General features: G+C 43.5%; 1 protein-coding gene and 1 long non-coding RNA gene across 2 annotated transcripts in view; one reads left to right on the top strand and one right to left on the bottom strand.

The window, feature by feature from the left end:
• The window catches only part of BASP1 (brain abundant membrane attached signal protein 1), a 55,216-nt gene extending 49,346 nt beyond the window's left edge, over positions 1 to 5,870 (bottom strand). The window contains exon 1 of the mRNA XM_070587671.1: positions 5,585 to 5,870. The gene's annotated coding sequence lies outside the window, so the exon portion shown is untranslated. The remainder of the gene's footprint in view (positions 1 to 5,584) is intronic.
• Positions 5,871 to 5,927: 57 nt separating this feature from the next.
• Positions 5,928 to 17,995, top strand: part of LOC139077950 (uncharacterized) — a 49,926-nt gene continuing 37,858 nt past the window's right edge. The window contains exon 1 of the long non-coding RNA XR_011530625.1: positions 5,928 to 7,173. This is a non-coding gene — a long non-coding RNA (uncharacterized lncRNA). The remainder of the gene's footprint in view (positions 7,174 to 17,995) is intronic.

The following is a 17,995-nucleotide window of genomic DNA, read 5'->3' on the forward strand; positions in this document are numbered from 1 at the left end:
ATTTTCACTTAATCCTTTCAATAACTCTGTATTGTAACCCCCATTTTCTAGATGAGGATTGAGGCACAGAGAAGCTAAGCAATTTGCCAAAGGTCACAAAGCCAGTAAATGGCTGAGACAAGATTCTTAACCCAGGGAATCTGGCCCCTGAATCCAACTCTACCACCCCCCAGCCCTCTTAATCACTCTTTCTAAATAGCATCCTCTCTGCACAATGTACAAACAATGGCTGAAATATATATTTCACAGAAAAGCTCAAAAAACAGACCAACGAAGCCTAGTCATTCCTCCATCATCCAAAATAAACAACAAAAAAATCAACTCAAAAATAAGTTCATAAAATGTTTAAGTGATAAGGAGGAAATATATCGCGTAAATGCTTTGCCTTCCCCACTGAACACCGTTTTCCTATATTATCTTGAAATGTTTCCTTATGCCCTGGGTCCCTGTTGTGCTGGCAGATGGTTTCTATTTCTAAATCTCTAAAACTTTCAGGAATTTATTCCTAGACTTCGAAGCCTGCTTAATCACAACCTCCCCTCTAGTCACAAAACTTCTGCTTTCCCTGTTTTTGTGCAAAAAATCTATGACCTTTGGAAAGCCTAATGTTTTTAAGTTATTTAAATCCTTAGGGTGCAGAAGAAGGAAAACACACTATGAGACTCTCTCTGGATCCCATTTCTGACTTCCAGAGGGACAAAGAGAACGCTGTTTAATCACAGTGCCTCTTAAGCTTGTGTCTTCTCAAAACTACAATTTACCTATATCCTGGGAAGAATGTGATTCTGTATGATTATCTTTTACTCTTGATAAGGTTCACTGGACAATTTTCCTCACGTGACACTTAATAGATGTCTGTCTTAATAGCGGTGGAGGGAATGACATTTAACAAAAACCCTCCTTTGGCAAGCTGGGAACTTCTGTGGTTTTAAGGACTATCCCTGTATTTTCCCAAAAGAATTTTTTAAAAAATCTCTTGAGTTATATAAGCAGCCATGGGAAATTCAACGCGGGTGGCCATCCTGGCTTCATTTAATCCACTTTTGAGAAATTCCCATACGGTATCTCACAACAGTTCAAACAGGTATGTACACGAGGACAGTAGTTAGCAATTATGATATCTGAGCATCTTTGGGATTGAAATATCCTATTTCTGACTGAATACACCAAAACCCTCAGGTCTTGATTAATCAGTGTGGAACAAAAATACAGCTCAATATACAGAAATTAGTTAGTGATATCCATCACATTGGCTGCGTTGAAAATGCAGACTGAAAAGTTCAAGCGGCCCCTAAGAGGCAGCCATTGTACTCATACACTTCTTAGCCCAATGTGTGGTCCTTATTATAACCAGAAAATAGGTATTATTATCACAATTTTACAATTGAAGAAAGTGAAATTCAGAAAGGTTTGAAGTAATTTGCCCAAAAAGGCCTACCCAGCGCCTAGAAATTTTGAACCCCAGTTTCTTTCCACTATGCCCCAGGAGATCTCCCCTAAAGAAACACCTCCTCAAAACACATCAAGAGTATTTTCTCTTTAAAGAAAATTCTGACTATTCACAGCCTCAGAGTTATTTCCTGATGTTTCTCCACCATAATTAAGCCAAAGAGTAAAGTTCATGTTGCATTGGGTTATCTAGTCTTAAAAGATGGAATAAATAGAAAGGATTGAAGGAGTTGAGAAAACTTAATAAAATGACAGATTCTGCACCCATTCCCCCGAGAATGTACCACTTGTCTCTAAACTCAGGGTTTTTCCTTAGCAGTTACCTGGTTCCCAGTTTACCAGCTAAAACAATCATTAAGAAGATAATCTTTTGATAAAGAAGGTATAAAATGAGTAGGTGAAAATTATATATAAGAAAGTTGAGGCCTAAGCAAATCAAAGCGTTTCTTTCAATAGAATCAGACACCAAAGGCAACTGCTTTTGATAAATACTAGTGGACAGGCCTTTTTTTGATAATTTTCAAAACAAAATTTTACAAGAGATCACAAAAATAAGACAGAACAATTTTATAAATCCTTTATTTAGAAAACATCGTTTATTACAGCTTTTCAATTTCAGTTAATAGTTCATGTGAGTTTTTAAGCCCGTAAATGAACATCTTAATTTAAGATGCTCAATGCAATCCATTTGTTTTAGGGGAACACTGGTAGAAACCGGAAACGAGCTTCTTAGTAGACTAACGAGGCCCCCCTTTCACATCCACATTTAGAAAGAAAACTGATTATTTTCCAAAAGCCAATATGAAGCACTATAAAATAATATTCTATACCAACTAGTTTAGTTTCATATCATTAATAAGATTTTATTTTATAGCACATGTATATATCCGTGTGTGTGTGTGTGTACACGTGTATATACATGGCGCCTTAATTGCTTTAAAAAATGGTTTTTGGATTTTGCAATTTTTTACAAAACTACAGTGAATAGCACAGACATCCATCTTACAGTGACCAAATCTCCCCCAAATGTAAGTTTTTCATACTCCAATTATCTTGACCATGGAATGAAAATGGTTTGAAATTATTCTTGAAGTGAAATTTTTTAAAAAATACACATAAACTAAAGAGGCAGAACCCATCACATCTTAGACTATAACACGGTTTGTTCTGGTAAATCAGGAAGATTACAAAGATGGCTCCAAGGAGAGGGAGCCAAAGCCCTCAGGGCTCTCCCATTGGACATTCAAATTAGGGTGGTCTGGTGGGAGAGAAGGCTTTCTTTGGCATGCCCCCTTGAGAGCATGAGAGCCAGTCAAGGACAGAAATGCCACTGTCGACAGAGTCCTTGTTGGCGCATTTCGTCAAAAGGCCCAATTAGCTCCCTTTTTCCATCTGCTGAGACTTGTCAAAGCTAGCTGGATAAAAGAATAAGGTCACTGATCATTTTTAAAATTCCACTGAAAAATTATCTCGCTCAAAAACATAAGACTCATCGAATTCGGAGTATATTGGTATATATTTGCTATTGAACTTGGTCTATACTCCAATGCCTCCCTCCCTCAGAAACATAACGTAAAAGAAACGAAAAAAAACTCCATATAGCCCTCTAAACCATAAAAAAACCACTCCATACTAAAGAATAGAGAGCATTACCAAGGAGCGACCCTACCAAGGATAGGCCTGATATGCTGAATTTGGTCAATATCAAGTTTTTATTAAAAGGAACAAAAGAGATGATTTCCATTTTCCTGCCATGTGTTGTCCTACCACGGTATACTGAGAATACTTAAGCATAAAATTCTTCTAAGCATAATGTACCATTGCAAAAATATTAATATTTAGCTCCTATTTTATACATACAACGTCTTCTTTTAGATGGTAGAACAAACTAGCCCAAAAAGGAATCTAAAGGGCCATAAGCTGGATAATGTATCGCCGGAAAGAAAATCAGCCACCAAAGGTATATATACATATATGGCTTCTGTTAGAAATTGCCAAGAAAAGCAAGCCTTACGAACTTAATCAACCATCTTCATCCTGGCAGCCCTGGCTGCCTTCTTTTTCCCCTGTCAGTGGATTTCCATCTCCATGGGGTTCTCCTTTTGGGATTCCTAATTAAACAATGAGGTAGAAATCCAGAGAAAACAGACAGGGTTAGGATGCTGACAAGGTAACCATTTTCTCTGCTCTGGGTCGTGTAGGCCATCTTGTTCGTATAAAAGCCAAAACGTCTTAATTTTTCCAACTAGTGACACTAGGGGCAATACCCACTGTCAGTTTTGAGATCAATGTCCCTTGATCAAATGACCCGCAGTAAAAATCTGTCAGACAAACGGTTAATTGATGCAAATTAAGAGAGCCCATCACTGCGGTGCAGTATGTTAAAGGAAAAAGAACAATGGAGAGCAGTAAAAAGGAAAATAGCAGTGTGCGGCTACAAAAATATTTAATCCAGTTTGCTCTCATCATAAAGGCTAAATTTTTCGTCAGTTGAAATCGCTGAAGAAGGCAAAAGATGAGAGAGAGCCTGGGACAGAAGAAACACACACACGGGGGGCGGGGGAGACTGTCACTTGCGTCCGAGGGTCTCACACAACATTTAGGGCAAACGCCTTTGTTCCTCGGCTTAGGAAAGGACTGGGTGGGTGGGTGATGGAGAGATCAGATGGGGCTGCCGGGGCCCTCCACACCCTGCTCTCCGGCGCATGCGCGAGGCCAAGACAAAGGAATAGGTAATTACAGTCCCGATTCATTCATTTTGCCCGCAGTACTGGGGATCTGTTAGCCCTGGCTGTAATCCCGGCGTGGAGGGGGGGGGAGGGGGGGCGGGGGTGTTGATCCACACCCCTATAGCAGGAAGACCACCTCGATGCTAGTGTTTGATTTTAACCCGCCACACGTGTGCTAGTGGCCTCGCGGGAGACCGAGGTATGTCAATCCTGTTCAAGGTACTAAAAATGCACCCATGTGCGCTGTGCTAATTTCAGCAGGGTGAAAATTACACAGGCAAAGGCTGTCCACGGAGTTCGTTTCAAGGCGGAAATGTCTCTGGGGAAGCAGATAAGGAGCCGAGCCAAGCGTTCGATGAATATTCATGAAAAGAATGCGGTTTGTAGCCGCGCATTGTGTGTGTGTGATCGGATCCAGGGATTCTGCAACTTTTATTTTTCGGGAGAGGGGGAGCAGTGGGGCTGGGAGGGGGGAACAGGAACCGGGCGTAGGGTTTCAGCGTTAGCGCTTTAGGCGAAACCTGCTAAACTCCAAACCTTCGCTCACAGCGGCGCTGGGCCGTTAGGGGCCGCGCGCTGTCAGGTTCAAGCTCACACCCTCCGAGCCGGGGCCGCGCGGGTGGACGCATTCGGTGCATTCTCCGAACCGAAGACTCCAAAAAAGAAAACGCTCAGAGGTAGCCCACAGATTAGCGGGGAGGCAATTCAGCCTCGTCCGAGGCTAGGGCTTTGATCCGCTCAGATGCGCTCCTGGAGGCACGCTGTCCTGTGAACTTCGCATTCTTTGGCCACCCCAAGCCAAGATTCAGGAGTCCCACGGGTCGAGGAAACCCATTTGCTAAACCAAAAAGCCACCTCCTTCTTTCCGATCACACCAGATTCCCGGTATTCTTTCTCCCCCTTACTCCCGCCCCACCCCACCCCCGCCCTCCATCTTCTGCCGCTGCGCCCCTCACACCAAGCGCTTTCTTCCTGGCTCTGAACGGTTCCGATGACAGATACGCTCCCTCCAGCACCATAAAATTGTTTCTTCGGGACTCAGTGCGCTTAAGGGGTTTCTCATTTGGCAATTTCCTCCTTAACTAGCAGCTTGTCTCCCCCTACCCAACCCCCAACTCCGTTTATCAGACTCGCCGCCCCCACTTCCTTCCCACCCAGCGAGCGGCTGAAGCCACCCACCTCGGGGCCCCCATCACCCCAGATCCTCGAAGTGCAAGTGGGCCCTCATGGATGCATCCCACGCCCACCGCCGTCTGATGAGGCCCGCGGCCCCCACCCCGCTGCGACGCGGAGAGAACCAAGGGCCTCGGGGGTGGGGCGGGGTGCAGTGGGGGAACGGAGGCCCCCGGGGAGCCGGCGCCCCGGGTCCGCGGTGGCGGCGGGGCCACCAGGGCGCGCCTCCTTACCGGCTCTGGGTGCCTGTGCCGCCCCTGGGTGAACGCAGTGCCGCCGAGTGGCCCGGATCGCTGGCGTCGTCCGGCCCGGTGCCTGGCCGCTGGCGGAGGCTCTCTCCCCGGCTCGACGGCGGAGCCCGGAGCGAGGAGCGAGTTGGAGCGCTGCCGCCGCCGCCGTCGCCGCTGCCGCTACTGCCGCCGCCGCCGCCGCTGCAGCCTCTGCATTTCTCGCGCTCGCGCTCCCCCTCCCCTTCCTGCCCAGCGCCCTCCCCCGGCGCGTCCGCCCGCCCAGCCTCCCTCCTCTCGCGTCCCCGCCCGCCTCTCTCCCCTCCCACCCCCCGGCCCGGTGCCCCACCCGCCTCCCTCCAACTCCCCTGCATCCCGGTACCCTCCCACCTCTCTCCCCTCCATCACGGTGGTCCCCCCTTTCCCCCTCCCCTCTCCCTCCCTCCCCTCCATCCTTGTGCCCCTCCTACCTCCCTTCATCTGCCCTCTATGCGGGTTTCCCACCCCCACCCCACCTCCCCTCCACTCCTCTCCATTCCCCTGCCCCTCCCCCACCTCACCGCCTCCCCTCCCCCGCTGCGCCGGAGCTGTCCATGGGCACTTCTCTCTCTCTCTTCCTCCCTCTCTCTCTCTCTTTTATTTGGAACGGTTGGATAAGAAGTGCTCGGGCTCTCGCTCAGACTTAAGGGGCTGCCTCGAGAATGACGCCCCCTGCCACCTGCTACCCTTCTCAGCACCCCAACCCCGTCCGTTCGCAACGTCCGGCTGAGATTCTGATACGCAGGCAGGCAATGAGGTTGGGGGTGATCTGGTGGCTCCCCTCAGCCCATCAGAACAGATGTCCGCGGGGTGGAGGGTGGTCTCCAACCGCAGGCACGTCTGGGCGGCGCCCGGGCGGACGAGGCGAGCTCGGCGGGGCGGCTCCCGCACGCCCTGGGCTGAGCCGGGAAGGCTGCGGCTTTGGGCAAGCGCGACGGCCAAGGTTCAGCTGGCGGGGCGGACAGCCTTGCCCCTGTGAGGATGCTCTCGGGACGTGGGAGAGGAAGGAGGGAAGACAAGAGCCCGAGGAAAGGGACCGTCGGGGTTTTGATGTCTGTGCTTTCATGGAGGCAACCAGTTCTCGGGAAGACAGTTAGCCGAGGAAACCCGCACAGTGCTGCACAGGTCAAAGCCGCGGCCAGCTGCGGTGTGCCGGGGTATCCTGAGGGGCTGCCACTTTAACACCGGGACACAAAATAACCGCCAGGGTGGGGTGGTATGCGCACCTTGCTTATCTGTTGGCAAGAAGCGAATGAAAAATGAATAACATGACGTCGTTTACAACGGTAGCTCTTTCACTAGACAAAAGCCAATTTTACCTTCCCGCAAAACCCTTCCGAACCTTGGGAACTTTGATTTGCAGCATTTTGGCGCCCTCTGGCTGTGCGTGGATTGCTTTCATGCTCGCCTACATCGCGACACAGAAAACGATTGAGTTACAGGTTCTCCTCCAGAGTGGACCTGCCCTCCTGACCTGGGCACGGATTCGGGGGTAGGATTTCCTCCAAAATCGAGGTGACAAAATGTAACCATATTTAGGGGGACAGATGCCAAAGGTAAGTGCATCCGCATTCAGCTGGAGAAAGGTAAGTCCATTTTCGATTAACAAACTTGTCAGAACTTTATATTTAAATTCAGCGGGACGGCAATGTCAACTCAATACTATCACGCTAGAGATTTTGCAGAGGAAACCCCTGCCTAGTCGACTGAACAGGTGTTTACAGCACATACGCCGCAGCATCAAATTGGACCAATGCATGCAAGCTGGAAATTGTTCCCATTTTAGCTAAAGGGCAGTAAGAAAAAAGTGGGGATTTTGTTTGTTTTCTTTTTCATTGTTTCTTTTTTCTTTTTGCCATTGAAATGAAATAACAAAGAAGTAAATATGGTACAAGAACAGGGAAGCAAATTACAACAGGGGCTGCCTCCAAAGCGTTTTATGTATCTGAACATAAATGTTCAATCATTTAATATATTCCGTCTATGTCCCTCATTCCAGCACACCATCTGTGAGGCTAGATTCAGGATTTCTGAACCTCCTGTTTTGGGTGGATAATTCCTTATGGTGGAGCAAGTCTTGTGCACTGGAGGATGTTTAGCATCTTTGCTGACCTCTACCCACTGCGTGCCAGTAGCACAAGTGTGCACACACACACATACACACACCCACACCCCCCCACTACCGCCACCACTACCACATACATGCCACCAATTGTGACAACCAAAAATATCCAAAATGTTCCCTGGGAGGCAAAATTACTCCAGGTTGAAAACTACTGGGCTGTAGAATTTTAAACCATTGTAAACACATCTCTAAGTTTTTACCCCATCAAATTAGATGAGCATTTGCAATTTTATGCTCAAGACATTTACTGAGTGTATTTGTTAGGCTATCTGAGTAGTTATTTCATTTAGCATTCAGTTTTTAGTCCTCTGATCTTCCAGGCATGGAAATCATCTTAAAATTAGTAAATATATGTTCCTGTTTGTTTGCATGATAAGCCTCTGGATGTTATCTTCTTCCTATTTACTCTTTTTCCAATTCCCCCCCCCCCCCAAAAAAGACAACGTAAAAGTTAATGGTCGGTACCTTCAGTGCTTCCAGCTAAATTTTCATGATGGAGAAAACAAGCCTTTCAAAGGTGTGATTGGAATAGAGATCACAGGTTACCATAGAAACAAGAGGCAAAAACTTACACCAATGAGACTGCAGGTGTCCCCAATTTTGTCTTCCATCAGATTTAGGTGTTCTCTTAAAAGAGTTTCTTTAAGAATTGTTCTTTAATGAAATAATGATGTAACTGGCTGGTAGTGCTATTAATCTTAAGAATGGAAGCTTTTCCAGAATTTATAGAAACTTATAGAAAGGCATAAAATGGCAGCCAAAATGTTACATCTCAATGCATCACTATCTAAAATCCAATTTGGTGACGTTTTTAGTCTCATTTTTAGTTGTTCATGTAACATCTTTTTAAGGTGCATGATCTTGAAAAAAATTTAAAAGCACACTTAGGGAATTAATGAATAAGCATTTGAAGCTCTGGAGTTTAAAAAATTGTTAAATTGTTTAGATTGTGGACTAATGGACTTGGGAGCATATTTTAAAGGTGCAATTTATGACAAATTTAATTACTTTTGAACATTACACTCATGAAAATAAAAACTTCTTTACTCTCCAAATGGGATGAATATATTTTTAATAAACAAAGCTGTACGTTTTAGATTGTAAATAAACTCCATTGTCATCTTCAATTGCCTACATAATTTGCTTCAGTGAAGCATAACCTGCATTACAAAAAGATTTATCAAAAAGATAAAGTATTCAGCCCCTACTGATTTTTGCTGAAGGATTTGCCATAGAATTGTTTGCAGTATAATGGACTCATTGTCACCTAAATTACTCAGCAGTTTACAAAAACTTCAATGTGTGTTCAGCTTTTCAAATCGTATTTGTTGTGTCAGTTGAGACATCTACAATAGATTATTATATATACCTCCTCTCTCCTCCAAACGTCACCCACGACTCCCCCTCGGTACCTCCCATATCACCCATGGAGGCCTGGTATCTCCCTCAGTTCCTCATCCTTTCCTCTTAAATAGTAAAAGGAGGAATAAGGTCCCAAATAAAAGATGTAGCCCAACATGAATGAAGCAAAAGCATGGTGACAATAGTGTCACTCCAGTGTCACCCCAGCCACCTTTGCTTGACATCTTTTTGGCTAGCTCTTCGGACAAGGCCACTGACTTAACCCAAACCCTTGGAGACTCATGGAGAATCTGATAAATTCAGCTCTACTAGTAAATATTGGGTGGAGGACCAAATTACTGTAATTTTTTCACAAGATCTCACCTATAAATTGCAAGCTAAAGGCCAAACAGCCACTATTACATATGAAAGTGTACAGCTTTTTTCCCTTAAACATACTGATGATTTTTAATCAAAGGAAAATATTGAAATCTGTATGTTTACTTTCTCTTTCTCCCTTCCTACCCTCCTCATGGTTACAACCTCACCCTTCACATAGCCAAAGTGAAAGGACCTCCTTTGTTTGGATCAGTGGCTCTCAGGCAGGGGCTCTTTTGCTCCCCCGAGGACCTATGGCAGTATCTGGAGGCATTTCTGGGAAGGGACTGTTAGACTGAAAAGTGCTCCTGGCATCTAATGGGTAAAGATCAGAACTGCTGCTGACCATCCTACAATGCACACGGAGCAGGCAGTTATCCAGTCAAAAATGTCCATGACCAGGTTGAGAAAACATGGCTTAAAAGAGCATAAGGCTGGGAAAGACCTGAGTTTTTTTTTTAGAGCACCAGCTGCAAGGGGAAGTGCTCTTGCTGTGGTTCAGGGTGTCCTTCTCAGGCAGCAGGCTTGGAGGTACAAATATTTAACAGGTGTTCCTTTGGACAGGGGCTTGCAGTGCACCCTGACCCCTTCATTGACCGCTTTCCTGGACTATAACACAAATCTAGGCCGTCACTTGAAGAGCAATGCCAAAGATTAACAGCAGGGATTTTGAATTCCACTCTCTGTTACTACACGCTGCGTAACTGGAAGACAACGGCTTAACCTCGGTTCCCTGTTTCTCTTTGCTCTCCATGTACTGGAAAAGGATAGCTGGGAAACCTGAGCAACGTGTGTTTACTCAGAAGCGCTGGACTTGAAACGGAAGGAGCAACCTGGCCTTGGCAAGACACTAGGAGCATGTTTGCCCAAGATAAAAGGCGGATAAAAAACAATCTTATCCTCTACCTGCAAACTTCTCATTCCCAACTCTCTTCTCTCTTTCACAGACCCATAATTTCCCCGCCTATCCTTTCAGTCCCAAAATACTTTTTCTACTCACCAGCATTTTCTATTAAGAAAATACATAAAACCAACGATAAAAGGGTGTTTACCTCACTAACCAGCGAGGGCTTTTTCCAGGCAGTGCCTACCTGTTTCTACAGACACAGGGCAGGGGATTAAAGCAGAGGGACCTCAGTCTTGGGAAAACGGTTCTCATTCTTTGGCTACCTTTCCCCCATAATCACCCACTAAACCCTTCAAAGAGCAAGTTGCTTTACAATGGCAGAAAGAATGTTGTAGAACAATTATTCATGTGACTCCACTTTGACTAAATGAGACTTAGAGGTTCCAGTGTTAGATAGCATGAGCCTGAAGTCTACCCCCATTCCTGGTTACCACCTGCTTCCACTCTCAGATCAACCCCTCTTGGTAATTAAAATATTTTTACTTTAACTCCAGTGCAAGGAATGGTGCCCAAAATAAATTGGTAAGTGCAAAAGCAAGTTGCCAAACAGAATGCAGAGGATGCACATTTTTGCTGTCAATTAAGGGATGCTGCTTTGCCTACTTCTCAAGTGCAAATACTGCCAAGATTCCAACATCTCCCTAACTCTGCTCTGTGGACAGACTCCCCAACGGATGCCACAACCCTCTTGCTTCTCAAGTCCAGGAATCCCCCACTCAGAGAAGCTCAACTCAGTGTCAGAAAGAATGATTTCTCCCTAAACAAGAAAAAATAGTAAGAAATGAGAAACCCAGACTTAAAATGTATTAAGGAAAAAGCTAGTATAAATAGCTGAGGTTATCCAGAAACAAAAACAAATGAGCAAACAAAACAGCTATTTGTGTCTGTAGTTTTCAGGGGAACCGAATGCCATCTATGACAATGAGGTGGGTCATCCCAGTGATGGACCAGGGGACTTGACACAACAGGAGAATCATGGCTCCTGTCTTAAAGCATCAGTGTTCCTGGAGGACTTGGAACAAAAAAGAAAAGCAAGTTCATTGCAGTTAAACTGTTCATTTGATGAAAATCAAACACAACGAAAGACGTCAAAAAACTTCTTTGGTGCCTAAAGCAAGTTGCTAAGCAGTATATATAGTATTGACCCATTACATTATAAATAAATACATGGGAAATGTCTGCCAGATTTTAGCCCAAACCCTTACCAGTAGCTCTCGGTGGGGATTGGTGTCATTTCAGAGGTGGGATGGAGGGTTGCTCAGCTTTCTGATATCATGTTGTAAGGCTCTGTGTTGAATGAATGTTTTTGCAATGACTGTTCATTACTTTGGGATTCAGAATACGTAATTTTGTGCATTGCTCAGGAATGTTCTGTCCTTGCTGAGAACTCACTCCCTGGAGACTCCTTGTCAGCTGTCCCGTGCTCTGGTTTTTAACACCATACTTCTGCCTCTTGCATCTCTCTGCTTATTCTTAAATTAGTGGCTTAATTTGGGTGGAGAATGTGGCCACAGCCTTGGCATTCTCCTTTTGGCTCTGACCAGGTCTTTGGGGCGCCCCACCCCAGGCCACTACTAATGCAAAAGAAGCGCCCCTCCCAACTTTTGAGATAATTGTAGGAACAAGAAGATTTTAGCCTATGGTTAGCCCCTACTACACCATCCATATATGAACTTCCTTTTTGCATTGATGGACCCATAATCAAAGACAAAGTTCTGTTTTCCATATAACATTGTTTTTTATGTCTTCCTCGGTGTATCTGAATGATCTTATGTTACCCAGCATTGCTGCTGATCCAAAACCACTTAAGGATTTTATCTTCTATTCGAGGCCAATTATCTTCCTTTCTGTTTTTTACTCCTAATAATGCTGCTGTGACAGCTTTAAACACATAGTTCTTATCTTTGGAAATATTTCCTCAGTTTAAGTTTCTAGAAATGTGATCCATCAGTCAACACTATGCTGATTTTTGCACCTTTTTCCCCTCCAGTACAATTAAATAAATTGAGTACAAACGAAAGAACCCGAGGGAACTCGTTTCCCCAGGGCTCCAACACCAATACATTTTACAACTTTCTAGAAGTGCAGATGGTTTTAAGTTGCATATGCTAAGTTACAGAAAGGATTAAACTTTGTTTTTCCAGTGTTGATTCATTGTTTGGTTTTTGTCTGATGTGGCAGTTTCAGTCTCCTCTGAGAGAGTCAATGTCAATTCTATTGATGAAAGTCTTCTGTTTATCCATTTAAACATTTTTTCGAAGGGAAAGTTGATTTTGTTCTTACAGACTGGTTCTCTTTGACATCTGTTGAACTCCTTTGGAATATGACTAGAGAGAGAGTACATTTTTTTGGGTGAGTGGGCAAGCTTAGCTTTTAGATAGTAATGGTTTCAAATCCTAACTTTGCCTCTGCTTTCTAGCTTTATGACTTTGAGCACAATCTTTCTTCTCTTTAAACCTCAGTTTTTTCATCTGGAAAATGGGAATAGTACCAACTTCATTGGGTTGTTCTGAGGATCATATAAGAAAATGTATTTAAATCTCTTAGCTAATTCATAAAACACACTCAGAAAACGTGTCCTAAAGAAGCTAATTTTATAGGCCCACCAATGGGACCATTAAGGAAGAGATAAAATAATAAGAGTTAAGTACTGACCCAGGCCAGAACACTGAGGATGGAAGAGGCAATCTGAGCCAGGAAGAGTTTTGAGGGCAGTTGCTCCCTATCAACCAGCTGGATGGACTCAAAGGTGCCATAAATGGCTCCTGGGGGACACCAGGAGGAGCTCCAGGCTGGAAGGTCATGGGTCTGATGTCCTGCTAGGCACAGCTCCCTTCCTTGGTGGGGCATGCGGAAGACGCAAACCTTTCTCCGAGGCTGAAAAAAATAGGGTTGGCCTAAAGAAAACATGTAACTACTGATATAAAAGTTTTAAAATACCACCTACTGCATAAGTCTAAATTTTATACTGTATTCCTTAAAGTTGTTATTAGTTGATCATCTCAAAGATACCAATAACTTGTTTTTAAGAGAAATTAAAAACTAATGTTAAGCATAGAGTCCCTGCCTTCAAAAATATACAATATAATGGAGAAGCTTGTGATCTAGAGGAGGAGTCAGCAAGCTTTTCCCAAAAGGCCAAATAGTGAATATTCCAGGTTTTGCAAGTCATGAGATTTCTGTCACTGCTGCTGGCTCTGCCATTGTTGCAGGAAAGCAGCCACAGACAATGTGAAAACAAATGGACATGGCTATGTTCCAATAAAACTTTATTTACAAAAACACGTGGCAGGGTTGGCTTGAACACAAGGGCAGCAATTTGCCCACCCCTAATCTAGCTCATCAATAATTTGATCCTGCAGAAATCACTCCTAGACTATAATAAAGTGAGTTTGAAACTGCCTTTTAAAAATTCATTCTTTTGTTTGTTTGTTTGTTTGTTTGTTTGTTTAAGACTGGCACCTGAGCTATCATCTGTTGCCAATCTTCTTTTTTTTCCTCCTTCTTCTCCCCAAAGACCCCAAGTACATAGTTGTATATTCTAGTTGTAGGTCCTTCTGGTTCTGCTATGTGGGACGCCACCTCAGCATGGCCTGATGAGCGGTGCCACGTCCACACCCAGGGTCTGAACTGGCAAAACCCTGGGCCACTGAAGTGGAGCGTTCGAACTTAACCACTCAGCCATGGGTCCAGCTCCAAAAGATTCACATTCTTTTCATATGCATTGTTTTATTTTTCTTAAAAATTACTCTGGGGCAACAAATACATGCAAACAACAAAAAAGAGCTCTCTAATTTTTTAACATGCTATATACAGAATTTCATGTGAATATTCTATATTCTCAAATCATTATCTTTGCTTTCCACCCAGATAAACTCTATACATTCTTTTAAGTCTTCAAATCCTTTCAGATGTTTTTTCATTGATTCACAACATTTATGACTCTCTGACACATAAGGTGATGAAAACTTCCATTTAATCCTGATTTCCATTAAAAGGGGCTTACGCTCCCTTCTGAGGTTTATTTTATTTTAATCTCATTAATTTCACATTTATTGCCCCAGTAATTGAAATACGGCTTGAAATATTTGTCAGTCTAGTCTGGAATTATCTCCTTGTGGAGAAGTAAAATGGGGAACAGAAAGCAAATGAAGCCAGCCAACTAGAAGAGAAGGGAAGATAATACATCTTAAAGGGAAATGAAATATTAAGCATAATAAATGTCAGGCTCAGCGTAGGACATTTTTCTGAAAGGAACATTTTAAATATTGTACAATAGAATACTTTTCCTTCGTGATATAGGATTTCAAATGAACTCTGGTTAAATAAATAGACGCAGATCCATTTCCACTTATCTTTGATTCATTCCTGGAAATTGAAGTTAGTAATTTTGAATCTGACTTTAATTCTTACTCTATCATCAAATGGTGAGAATTGTTCAAAGGTTTAAGTCTAGTTCAAATCTAAAGTGCAGTTGAAACAACAATGTTTTGAGATTCTGTCTTTTTGCATCACTTTTCACGTTTAGAGCTGACAGAAACCACGTTGTCCAGGAATGCGGAGCCAGCACTGCCTCCCACATCCAGGGTGGACGTTGCTAATTAATCAGTATCAGTCAGTCACAGCATTCTTTCCGTGGCCAAAAAAATTCTTTGTGATGCTATACCCAAGATACCACTGCCAATTAGATCTCACCCCAAGGCTGATATGTAATTGTCATCTCAAACATAGTCTCAATCCCTCATTTTACAAATTGGGAAGCTGTAAGGTTAATAAATTTTCCCAAGTGCTGAGCATGATTCCTATCAATTTAATGCCCTTTCTACTTCTGTTTTGCAAGTACCAGATTACCCATACACCAGGGCGGGTGGGCGTTGACATTATGCAATATGAGTTTATATGCAAACTAAACATATTTATCGGGCACCATCTAAATGCCAGAAACTATTTCTGAATGCTTGGAATTCAGCAATAAACTAGTCAGATAAGGTTTTTATGGGCACGAGGGATGAAAACAAAACTTTTGAGAAGTTTTATTGTGATGGGAAGCAGAGAAATGCAGCATTAGCTAAAGATTCATTGGGATTGAGGAAAGAGGTTTTTTTTTTTTAAGTGGAAGCCATTGGAGCATGTGTGTTTGTTGAAGGGGATGTGGAAGGGGGAGGCATTTGACACTGTAGGAGAAAGAGGATCCTTGAGGATGCACAGTCCTTAGGTCCTTGAGAAGGCAAGAGGTGTCTGGATCCAGAGAATAGAAAAGCGAAGAGCTGACCTTTCCAGCAGCAGGGATTTTTGCTCACAGACAGCAGATAGGGAAGATGGCACACATGTGGGTTGCACGTTAAGGTTAACAGGTCATGAAGGTGGACCACACTCCGAATTTGAATTTCTATGCACAAGTCCTCATGCTGTAAGACGTGAGCTCCAGGAGGGCGGGGATTCTTGTCCACTTCATTCACTGCTTTAAGCTCAGTTCCTGGAACAGTGCTTAGTACACATTAGGCGTTCAAATAAAATTTACTGAAGGAACAGAACTCCAGAGCACTAGTATTGCCAAGTCTGATTTTCCAAATCACCACAAGGTGGCAGGCTCGTTCAAGAAAACACAGTGTCGTCTGGTTGGCTAATTTCTACAGCATAATAAATGCTAAACCCAAGGAAGTGGTGACTTTTTAATGAGCATTCTAATAAACTCGAAAACAAATCATAACATTATAGCATAAATGGTGAGAATTATTCAAAGGTTTAAGTCTAGTTCAAATCGAAAGTGCAGTTGAAACAACAATGTTTTGAGATTCCATGTATGTACCTACTTGTCTTGTGATAGACAAGATTTTTTGCAACCATGGGAAAGGAAATAAAATGCCAAGACTGGCTAGGGACACAAGAGTTTGGCCAGTTTTGTCTTGTCCATGGTAGATTGTATTATTCAAAATACTTGCTACCCTTTCTGGTGGAGGATTGTACCTCCCCACCCACTGATGTCAGGCTGGCCGTGTGATTTGAGCTATCCCTCCATGAAACAGGATAAACCCCCCTGACCCACTAAGGTCAAGAATGACCATGTGAGCTGCTTTGGCCCTTCAATCAGGGGGAGAAGCGACATGTGTCACCTCTGAACAGAATTTTTAAGAACCAGTTCATGGTTCACCATCTGTTGTATCCCTTCACCTGGGACTACCAATTTCCACTCAGGTGCTGGCCCACTTTTTGGGTCCCCGATTATGCAGCCCTATGATGGACATGTCATGTGGCTAAGAAATTTATGTGTGTTGTCATAAGCCTCTGAGATCTGGGGACTGTTTTTTACTGCAGCACAACTTACTTAGTCTAAGTTGACCGACACAATGTCTTATATGGTGGTTGTATGAATAAGTGAACTAATACCTACAAAATACTTAGCCCCATGCATGGTATATATTAAGCAATGGATTTATTAATATCATTGATCATTATTCATTGATTCATTTTACCTGCCATATTCATGATATAAACACATTTAGGCTTTATCTAATTTGCATTTCAAGGTGTTGGCATCATTGAGAGGATTAAAATGAGATTTAAAGGCCAAGAAAGAGGCTAACATATCTTCTACATGGAAAGTGATGGAAGGTGCAGATGAGTAAGGGAAACTGACATTAACTGTTCAATTGACACTGCTGCTCTGCCTGTGCAGCCTCTATTATTCAGCAGGTACACATGTCTTTGACCACTAACTGCAACCAATGAAAAGAAATCATTTAACCCAAGATATTCTAATTTGTAAATTCCATTCTATTAAATAATTTTGTTCTCTCCACTTATGATAGTGAGTTCTTGGCATTGAGGAAAGGAAAGCACACACTTCCTGCCCATCCTAGGGCAGATAATAAAGCAAAGCCTATGTGGTGCCAAATTAGAATTATTTTTACACCTCCTGATGTTTCTGCAAGAACACAGTCTAATGTCCCAAGGAATACAAATTTGCTTTCAAGTTGGTGATGACTTAGTGTTCCTAACACAGTTTTGAATGTTTGCCTGTTAACAGCCAACTTCCTGAGTGATGCAGGTTCTGACATGCAGTTCCTGTGGACTCTTTCCACCCGATCAAGCATCACAGACGCCACCCCATTAGACAATTCACAACAGTACTTCTTCGATTGGCCTCTTTAACGAAAAGGAAAATGGCTTTGAGAGAAATTAATGTTTGCCCTACAGAGACTTTAAAGGTCCAGGACTTCCGGGTGGGAGATACCCAAAGGCAGAGGAGCCGGGCAGGGGATTGGTTGAAAGTTTCTATGTGGAATGAATGTCCCCCTCATTCCCTCTCAACCATTCGTTAGAGGCAACCACCTCCACACTGCCTGGCCCCTGCCGTTGACTGGCATATTGAACAAAGTACCAATAAAGCAAGCACAGACGACAAGAAAATGGCAGAGCGGACACATCCACACTTCAGCATGAGGTAAAAGCGATAATGATCAAATCCCCTCTGACAATAAACTGGACCAGGAAGATGCATTGTCATGAGGGTTTGCACCCACTATTATTAAAGAGGAACCTCGCCCTAAATGTAAAATCTGCCTTTAGATGACAGGTAGTGACAGGATTGAGCACCATGACTAGCAAGACATCCAAAAAACACTTT

Source organism: Equus przewalskii, chromosome 20, assembly GCF_037783145.1.
Source record: "Equus przewalskii isolate Varuska chromosome 20, EquPr2, whole genome shotgun sequence".
Classification (NCBI taxonomy): domain Eukaryota; kingdom Metazoa; phylum Chordata; class Mammalia; order Perissodactyla; family Equidae; genus Equus; species Equus przewalskii.